This window comes from Tupaia chinensis, unplaced genomic scaffold, assembly GCF_000334495.1.
Source record: "Tupaia chinensis unplaced genomic scaffold, TupChi_1.0 Scaffold000184_1, whole genome shotgun sequence".
NCBI lineage: Eukaryota > Metazoa > Chordata > Mammalia > Scandentia > Tupaiidae > Tupaia > Tupaia belangeri.
The window spans coordinates 4,494,679-4,503,770 of record NW_006159659.1 but is presented as its reverse complement, the minus strand read 5'-3'; the positions used below and the strand labels follow the sequence as shown (position 1 = coordinate 4,503,770).

Here is a 9,092-nt window from a genome sequence, read left to right as displayed (position 1 = left end):
CAGGTGCCATGGTGGTTAAGGCACTGGACTCCCACATGGCTGACTGCAGTTCAATTCTTAGACCTAGTGACCTGTTTTCTCATTTTCTCTTTCTCTCTCTCCGGTCAAATTAAAACAATAATAAATATAATTAAACAAATTCTTTAAAAAATTATTATTAATATTTATACATTCAACCCCTATATGTCATTTAGATTGTAAAAGAGACATTACCCAGCATGATATACACCTTAGTCCAGCCCACTTGAGAATACTATACATGTCATCATCAACAGGTAATAAACTGTATCTGTGTCCCACAAATTTTTCTTACCTCTCTTATTTTCCCAAAATGTCTTTTTCTACAATCTACCCCTTTCCCTCTCTCCTTCCACTTTGTCCCTAGTGTCCATAACAATTTTCAGTGCCTTTATGTCCTTCAGTCTTTGAGTTTCTACCATAGAGTGCAGACAATCAGTATATGTTAAGTGGAGACATACAATGTCTCTCTTTCATAGCCTAACTTGTTTCACTCAGCAATAAATCTTCCATATTGGTCTACTTTCTATCAAATGCCAGGGACTTGTTTTTTATGGCTGAATAGTATTTCATGGAGTATATGTGCTACACTTTTTCAATCCATTCACCTGTTTGTGAACATTTGGGTTGGGTTCCATGTCTTAGCAATCGTGAATAATGTCGCAATAAATACAGATGTGCAAGCGCTTTTCTGATGGAGCATTCTCCTGTCCTTTGGGTAGATACCCAGGAGTAGACTTGCTGGATCATATGGCAGTTCTATTTGAAGGTCTTTAAGGAACCTTCATATTGTTCTCCACAGTGGTTGGACCATTTAAATCTCCACCAACAATGTAGGAGAATTCCCCTTTGACCACATCCCCATCAGCACTTAACCATTTTTTGTTTTTTTAATCTTCACCATTCTGACTGGAGTTAGGTAGTATCTCATTGTAATTTTGATCTGCATATCCCTTATAATGAGAAATGTTGAACATTTTTTCATATGTTTTTTTGGCTGTTCATATGTCTTCCTGCTATGGAACCAGCAGTTAGCGTAATGGCTATGTCGCTGGACTCCCACGTAGTCGACCGCGGTTCGTGTCCCGGACCCGGTGGCTTGAAACTCAGGCCGGGCGCGTGTGCGTGCGTGCCCAAGATCCCGAGAGGAGAATGGAGGAGAGGGGATTGCGGCGTGACCATCCCTCCTGGGGGGTGATTTCTCGCTTTCTGTCTCTCTGTCTCTCTCTGTCTGTCTGGCGAGTGCACGCACCCTATAGCGAAAACCTCTCCAAAAAAAAAAAGTTATGGAGATCTGTTGTACAATGTAAATATGCATACCACTAAACTACACTTAAAAATGGTTAAGATGGGATGAGTTGATGATGGGGAGGTTAAGGCAGCTGGATCCCATATGACTGAACTCGCAGTTTCAGTTCCTGACCTGGCTATTTGAAAAACACACTGGGCGGGGCCAGCAGTTGACGTAATGGCTATGTCGGTGGCTTCCCCTTGAGGCGACCCAAGCCGGACCTGGTGACTTAAACTCACACCATGCACATGTGCATGTGTGCCCAAGATCCCAAGAGGAAAAGGGATTGCAGTGTGGCCCTCCCACGGGGGGGGGGATTTCTCTCTTTCTGTCTGTCTTGCTGGCGAGTGCACGCACCCTATAGCAAAAACCTCTCAAACCAAAAAAAAAGAAGAAGAAGAAAAGAAAGAAAAACATACTGGGCACATGTGTGCATGCCCCACATCCCAAGAGGAGGATGAAGAAGGAATTGTGGTGTGGCCATCCCTCTTAAGGGGTGATTTCTTATTTTCTCTCTCACTTTCAGGTGAGCACACAGTGCCATATGGAAAAAAATTTTTTTTCAATGTTAATGATTAAAGTCATAATTTAAAAAAATTTTGCTACAGGTCACATGTGCTTGCTGGCGAGAGAAAAGAGAAAGAGGGAAAGTGAGAAAGTAACCCCTGCACAGGATGGCTATGCCACAGTATCTTCTCCATTCTCTTGAGATTTTGGGCACGCATGTACGCATGTCTGGTGTGTTTTTCAAGCCACCAGGTCCAGGACTTGAACTGTATAGAGTTGGTCATGTGGGATCCAGCCACCTTAAGCACCATGCCACTGACTGGCCCTAAAATGGTAAATTTTATGTTGTGTATTTCCACAGTTGAAAACAAAGACTGCATTGCTTGAGCCCCAACCCTGTTACCTGAATCTGCCCCAGCACCTTTTTCTCTTCCATATGGTATTGGATGTAGTCTCTAAAATAAAAATGAGTGACTTTCTCAAAGTGTAATCAAAATATATGTAGAAGGTTAGAAGGCAGGCCCCATAGTATAAAGATTAAGTTATATGCAAAGGGAGTGAGATCACACATGGCCGACCAAATCCTGGCTCTGGTGACTTGAAAAACATGCTGGATATATATGTACATGCCCAGGATCCCGACAGGATGGAGAAATTGTGGCATGACCAGGCCCTGTTAGAGAGTCCATGTGTGCACTCTCGCTCTCAGGCATGCACGTGTCCTCTGGCATAAAATACATTGTTTATCTCATTGTGGTTTATTTAGTCTCATTAACCTATTTCTGGGAAGCCAGTGATAGAAATACTAAATTTACAGGGTAAAAATTTGAGGTAGATGTACCATTCAGATTTATTTTTTCCCATGAACTAAAGCAACAGTCTTGAAGGATATCTGGTCTTAAATGATAGCACAATCATTGTCTGGTTCTTCTCTGAGCTTGATGGGCAGCAAAGGAGCCTCTTAAGGGAAGCAATGTAGACCTAGACCCATGGTGGGCACCTGACAACCCTGAGGTCTTCTGAGGCTGTCTGTCCCCAGTGTCTGACTGTGAGCGGGAAGAAGAGCAGCCCACTGCTGAGCTGTTGGGCCAGGAAGCATTCAGCTCCTTTGCTACTCCCTCTTCCTGGTTTACTACCCTTTCCTCTTTTTTGTTTTTTTTTCCTAGAGAGATTTTTGCTAGAGTGTGTGTGCTCGCCAAAGGAAAAAGAGAGAGAGAGAGGGAGAGAGAGAAAGTGTCTAGGGACATGAAATCACCCTCCCAGGGAGGACGATCATGCCGCAATCCCTTCTCCATTCTCTTCTAAGGATCTTGGAAGATCACACACCCGGTGTGAGTTTTAAGCCACCAGGTCCAGTACTTGAACTGCTGTTGACTACATGGGAGTCCAACAAAATAAGCATTACTCCATCTGCTGGTTCCCCCACCCCTTTCCTCTTTAACCACCAGTTGCCACTTTGTCACAGATGTTGGTTTCAGACAGACAGAGAGGCGGCTGAAACTGCTAAGGCCAGACAGGCCAGAGCCTTCTTCCTTCCTTGACTTGCTGTTCATTCTGCTGGGAATAGTCCAGTGCTTTTCAATCAGGTGATTCTGCCCCCACTTCTACCCCTGGCATTTTTAACAAGGGAGGAGGGTGCTTCCCTTATCCCCCCCTAGAGGGGGATAGTCACGCCAAAATCCCTTCTCCTCTGTTCTACTCTCAGGATTTTGGGCATGCACACACATGTGATTTTTTCCTTTTCTGTCTCTTTGTTTCTCTGGCAAGTGCATGGGCCCTATAGCAAAAAGATCTATCTCAAAAAAAAAAAAAAAGTATATGATTCCAAAGACCAAGCTTTTCCTGAAAAGCCACCTGGCTTTTTTTTTTTTCCTACATTATTAAATCCTTTGGCTTTTTTTTTTTCCTACATTATTATATCCTTTTGGGATACCAGAGCAGATGGTCCTATCCTCAAAGAGTTTCTATTCTGGCTTAGAGGGCAGGAAGGCTCACAAATTAGTATATTAAGGTTGTAGTAGGTATGACCCACTTAGAAATACAAGTATCACTTTCCTGTAATCAAATTAATTGCTCACACATGTAACCAAATTAGTAGCTAGTCTGGGATTGTGCTTGCTCTCGCTCAGTGGCCCACCAAATTGTATTTAAGAACCTTCAGGTTGGGACCAGCAAATGGTGCAATGGTTACGTTGCTGGACTCCCACAGTCAACCGCAGTTTGAGTCTCAGACCTGGCCGAGTAAAACTCATGCTGGGCGCATGTGCGTGTGTGTGTGTCCAAGATTTTGAGAGGAGAATGGATTGTTACATGGTCATCTCCCCTAGGGGGTGATTTCTCACTTTCTCTCTCTCTGTCTCTCCAGGAAGCACATGTACCCTATAGCAAAAACCTCTCAAAAAACAAAAACAAAACAAACCTTGGGGTTTACTAGGTCTGAATGGGTCAGAAAGACACCTATGTGGTCATTACTGCCTAGTCACTGGAAAATTAGTCATTGTAGGGGCCTCAGTGATGGCTCAAGGTTACTACTCTAGGGACCAGCAGTTAGCATAATGGCTGTGTCGCTGGACTCCCATGTAGTCGACCGCGGTTTGAGTCCCGGACCTGGTGGCTTAAAACTCACGCCGGGTGCGTGTGTGTGCCTGCCCAAGATCTCAAGAGGAGAAGGGATTGCAGCGTGGCCATCCCCCCTGGGGGGTGATTTCTCGCTTTCTTTCTCTCTGTCTCTCTCTGTCTGTCTGGCGAGCGCACGTGCCCTATAGCAAAAACCTCTCTGAAAATAAAAGTTACTACTCTACTCCTACAGCTGATTTGTACTCATGGACTCAGTCATCTTCCCATGGGACTCAGGATAAATGCCCAGGCTGTTCCAGCCTCAGGCACATACCACCAAATCTGCTGTGACCAGAAATGGCCACAGCAATATTCCTGGTTCTGCATCTTCTTGGGAAACCTTCTACCCCTCCCACTGGACTGTTCTGTCTCATTCTCCATCCTTTGAATGTAGGTTGACCTTAGTGATTTCCTACTTAGTAATTGGATAGAGCAGAAGTGAAACTGAATGACTTCTGAGATTAGGTCATAACCTTCCACCTGATTTCTCTCAGTGTGCTCACCAGGCTGTTAGCACAGAGAGGTCACTTGTGGTTGGTTCCATGCTAGCCTCACTTGTCAGACATGTGACAGAGAGAGCCTTCGGATGATTTAGGACCCAGTCTTCACGTCTTCCAGCTGAGACATTGTAAGCAGCAAGAACCTGTTCTTGCTGTGCTGTGACAGAATTGATGACTCATAGGAGCATGAACGTAGTGTTTTGTTTTGTTCTGTTTTGTTTTGTTTTCCTTTTTAGGTTTTTGCCATAGCTTGAATGCACTTTCTGGAGAAACAGAGAGAGAGAAAGTAAGAAATCATCCCCCAGGGGGGATGGCCACAACAGAGTCCCCTCTCCTCCTGGGGTTTTAGGCATGCACATACATGTGCCTGACATGACTCTCAAGCTGCCAGGTCTGAGACTTGAACTGCAGTCAACCATGTGGGAGTCCAGTGCCTTAACCACCATACTACCTGCTAACCCCAATAAATGGTTGTTTTTATGCCTCCAAGTTTGGGGATAATTTGTTACGTAGGCCATTGCAGCTGAAAGTCCCAACCTCTACCTTTGAGAATTTCAGTACTCCATTTGGCCCACAAGTCCAGATATCCTATCTTCTTGGCTTTTAAAGGCCCACTCAAATGTTAGCTTTTGTGTAGTCATTCTGATGCCTCCCAGGGAGCCTTCATCTGCTCCTCCTCTGTTCTGACATAGTGTTTGTCATCTTGTATTAAAGCTACTTGTATCAGCTTCCCAGATAGACTGTGAGCTCACTTGGAAGATAGCCCCATTATATTATCTTGCTTCACTGGCACCTGATATGTGACAAGGCTAGAAGCTCTTTATGTACTCACTGCATGAACCATAGAATCAAAATTCAGCCTCCCTGTACAATATTTTCAGTACCTTTGTTTATGTGTATGTACATGAGGTTTTATATATATGTGTGTGTATATAGAGACACTTTTTGTTTTTAAAAATATATTGTATCCCCTTCTGGAGTGTGTGCTCCAGGCCTGGAACACACATTTATTATAAAATAAAAAAATCTTTTAACCTCCTCCTCCCCCCCCCCCCCAATTTACAAAAAAATTCACATCTCCCCTGCCAAAGACTTTTTTTTTTCTCTTCTTTTTTAATAAAATAACCCGGTGAAGCAGCCAAGACCAAACCACACACACATGGTCCCGCAGCAGCTCCAAGAAGGAACTAAGAGACCGAAGTCTTCCTGCTGCCCAGACCCGATATCTCCACTCTCGCTCCCAGCTGGCAGCCAGCAGCCCTGCGGTAGCCCCAGCGTCTCCAGCTACCCCATGATCTAGCTCTACGTGAGGGACCTACACCCCAACATGACCGAGGCCCATTCTCTCCATCTGTGTCTGCAGGGACATGATCACCTGCCACTTCTTGGGCTACACATATGTGAACTTCGAGCAGTCAGCGGACGCGGAGCGTGCGTTAGACACTATGAATTTTGATGTTATAAAGGGCAAGCTAGTACACATCATATGATCTCAGAGTGATCCATCACTTCGCAAGTGGAGTGGGCAAAATATTCATTAAAAATTTGGATAAGCCCATTGGTAATAAAGCACTGTATGATACGTTTTCTACTTTTGATAACATCCTTTCATGTAAGGTGGTTTGTGATGAAAATGATTCCAAGGGCTATGGATTTGTGCACTTTGAAGCATAGGAAGCTGCTGAAAGAGCTATTAAAATAAATGAATGGGATGCTTCTAAATGATTGCAAAGTATTCGCTGGACTATTTAAGTCTCATAAAGAATGAGAAGCAGAACTTGGAGCTAGGGCAAAAGAGTTCACCAACATTTACATCAAGAATTTTGGAGAAGACATGGATGATGAGCGCCTTATGGATCTCTTTGGATCTGCCTTCTGAGTAAAAGTAATGACTGACAAAAGTGGAAAATCCAAAGGATTTGTATTTGTAAGCTTTGAAAGGCATGAAGATGCACAGAAATCTGTGGATGAGATGAATGGCAAACAAATATACGTTGGTCGAGCTCAGAAAAAAGTGGAACGGCAGACGGAACTTAAGTGCAAATTTGAGCAGATGAAGCAAGATAAGATCACCAGATAACAGGGTGTTAACCTTTATGTGAAAAATCTTGATGATGGTATTGATGATGAACATCTCCAGAAAGAGTTTTCTCCATTCGGTACAATCACTAGTGCAAAGGTTTTGATGGAGGGTGTTCGCAGCAAAGGGTTTGATTTTGTGTGTTTCTCCTCCCCAGAAGAAGCCACTGAAGCAGTTACAGAAATGAACAGTAGAATCGTAGCCACCAAGCCATTGTATGTAGCTTTAGCTCAGCGCAAAGAAGAGTACCAAGCTCACCTCACTAACCAGTATATGCAGAGGATGGCAAGTGTACGAGCTGTGCCCAACCCCGTAATCAACCCCTACCGGCCAGCCTCCTTCAGGTTTCTTCATGGCAGCTATCCCCCAGACTCAGAACCGTGGTGCATACTCTCCTCCTAGCCAAATTGCTCAACTAAGACCAAGTCCTCGCTGGACTGCTCAGGGTGCCAGACCTCATCCATTGCAAAGTATGCCCAGTGCTATCCACCCAGCTGCTCCTAGACCACCATTTAATACTATGAGACCAGCTTTTTTGCAGGTTCCATGAATCATGTCAACACAGCATGTTGCTAACACATCAACACAGACAATGGGGCCACATCCAGCAGCTGCTGCTGCTGCAGCTACTCCTGCTACCCACACTGTTCTACAATATAAATATGCTGCAGGAGTTCACAATCCTCAACAACATCTTAATGCACAGCCGCAAGTTACCATGCCACAGCCTGCTGTTCATGTACAAGGTCAGGAACCTTTGATTGCTTCCATGTTGGCATCTGCCCATCCTCAAAAGCAAAAGCAAATGTTGGGTGAACGGCTGTTTCCTCTTACTCAAGCCATGCACCCTACTCTTGCTGGTAAAATCACTGGCATGTTATTGGAGATTGATAATTCAGAACTGCTTCATATGGTTGAGTCTCCAGAGTCTCCGTTCTAAGGTTAATTAAGCTGTAGCAGTCCTACAAACCCACCAACCTAAAGAGGCTGTTAACAGTAGCACTGGTGTTCCAGCTGTTTAAGATTGGTCAGGAACCACGAACATAAACTTGTGCTTCACTGAAGAAAAATATCTAAACATCGAAAAACTTAAATATTATGGAAAAAAACATTGCAAAATATAAAATAAAAAAAAAAAGGAAAGGAAACTGAACCTTATGAAACGAGCAAATGCCAGGTCTAGCAAACATAATGTTAGTCCTAGATTACTTATTGATTTAAAAACAACAAAACAGACACACAAAAAGTAAAATATAAAAATGTTTATAGACCCTGAAAAAATAATTTTCAGCTAAGTACAAAAATTTATCCTTTCTTTAATTTTGTAATTCTTTACTGTGGAATAGCTGAGGGTGTCCATCTGTTTTAAGTAACAGAATTGATAACTGAGCAAGGAAATGTATTTTGGATTATAAAATTCTTGCTTTAATAAAAATTCATTAAACACTGGAGGAAAAATACCATATTTTATTTTATTTGCCAGAGGGTGCATGTGCTTGCTAGAGAACAGAAGAAAGAGAAAGCACCTGCAGTGGAGCATGGTCATGCTGCAGTCCCTTCTCCCCCATTTCTCCACCTCGTTGGGATTTTGGACATGTATGTACAGGCTCCTGGTGTGTTTTTCAAGCTACCAGGTCCAAGACCCATACTGCACAGTTGGCCATTCAAGGTCCATCTCCCATAACCACCAGGCCATATAGAGCCAGCCCTATGTGTACTTTTTCTTTAAAAATAATTTGTATGTAAACACACAATGGCCTATTATTCAGCCTTAAAAAGGAGTGAAATTCTATTTGCTTTCTTACTTTCTCTCTCTCTGGTGAGTACATGTATCCTATAACAAATTTTTAAGTAAATAGTAATAATAAAATTAAATAATTAAAATATTTAAATAGCCTAGCCCTGATTACTGCTGGTGGATACTGCCATAGGGCAGGTCCCAGTTTGACTCCCAACCCACCCTAACAGGTCGAGCATAGTGACATAATGCCTACACTCACAGCAGCTTGGGAGACTAAAGCAGGAGGATCTAAAGCTCACAACCAGCAATACAGCAAGACCCTGGCAGTGTGGACACGCG

The 9,092-nt window shown here is 43.4% G+C and overlaps 1 pseudogene; it reads left to right on the top strand.

Moving 5' to 3' along the window:
* LOC102487229 (polyadenylate-binding protein 1 pseudogene) overlaps positions 1-8,034 on the top strand; it is a 10,993-nt pseudogene extending 2,959 nt beyond the window's left edge.
* The last annotated feature ends 1,058 nt before the right edge of the window (positions 8,035-9,092 follow it).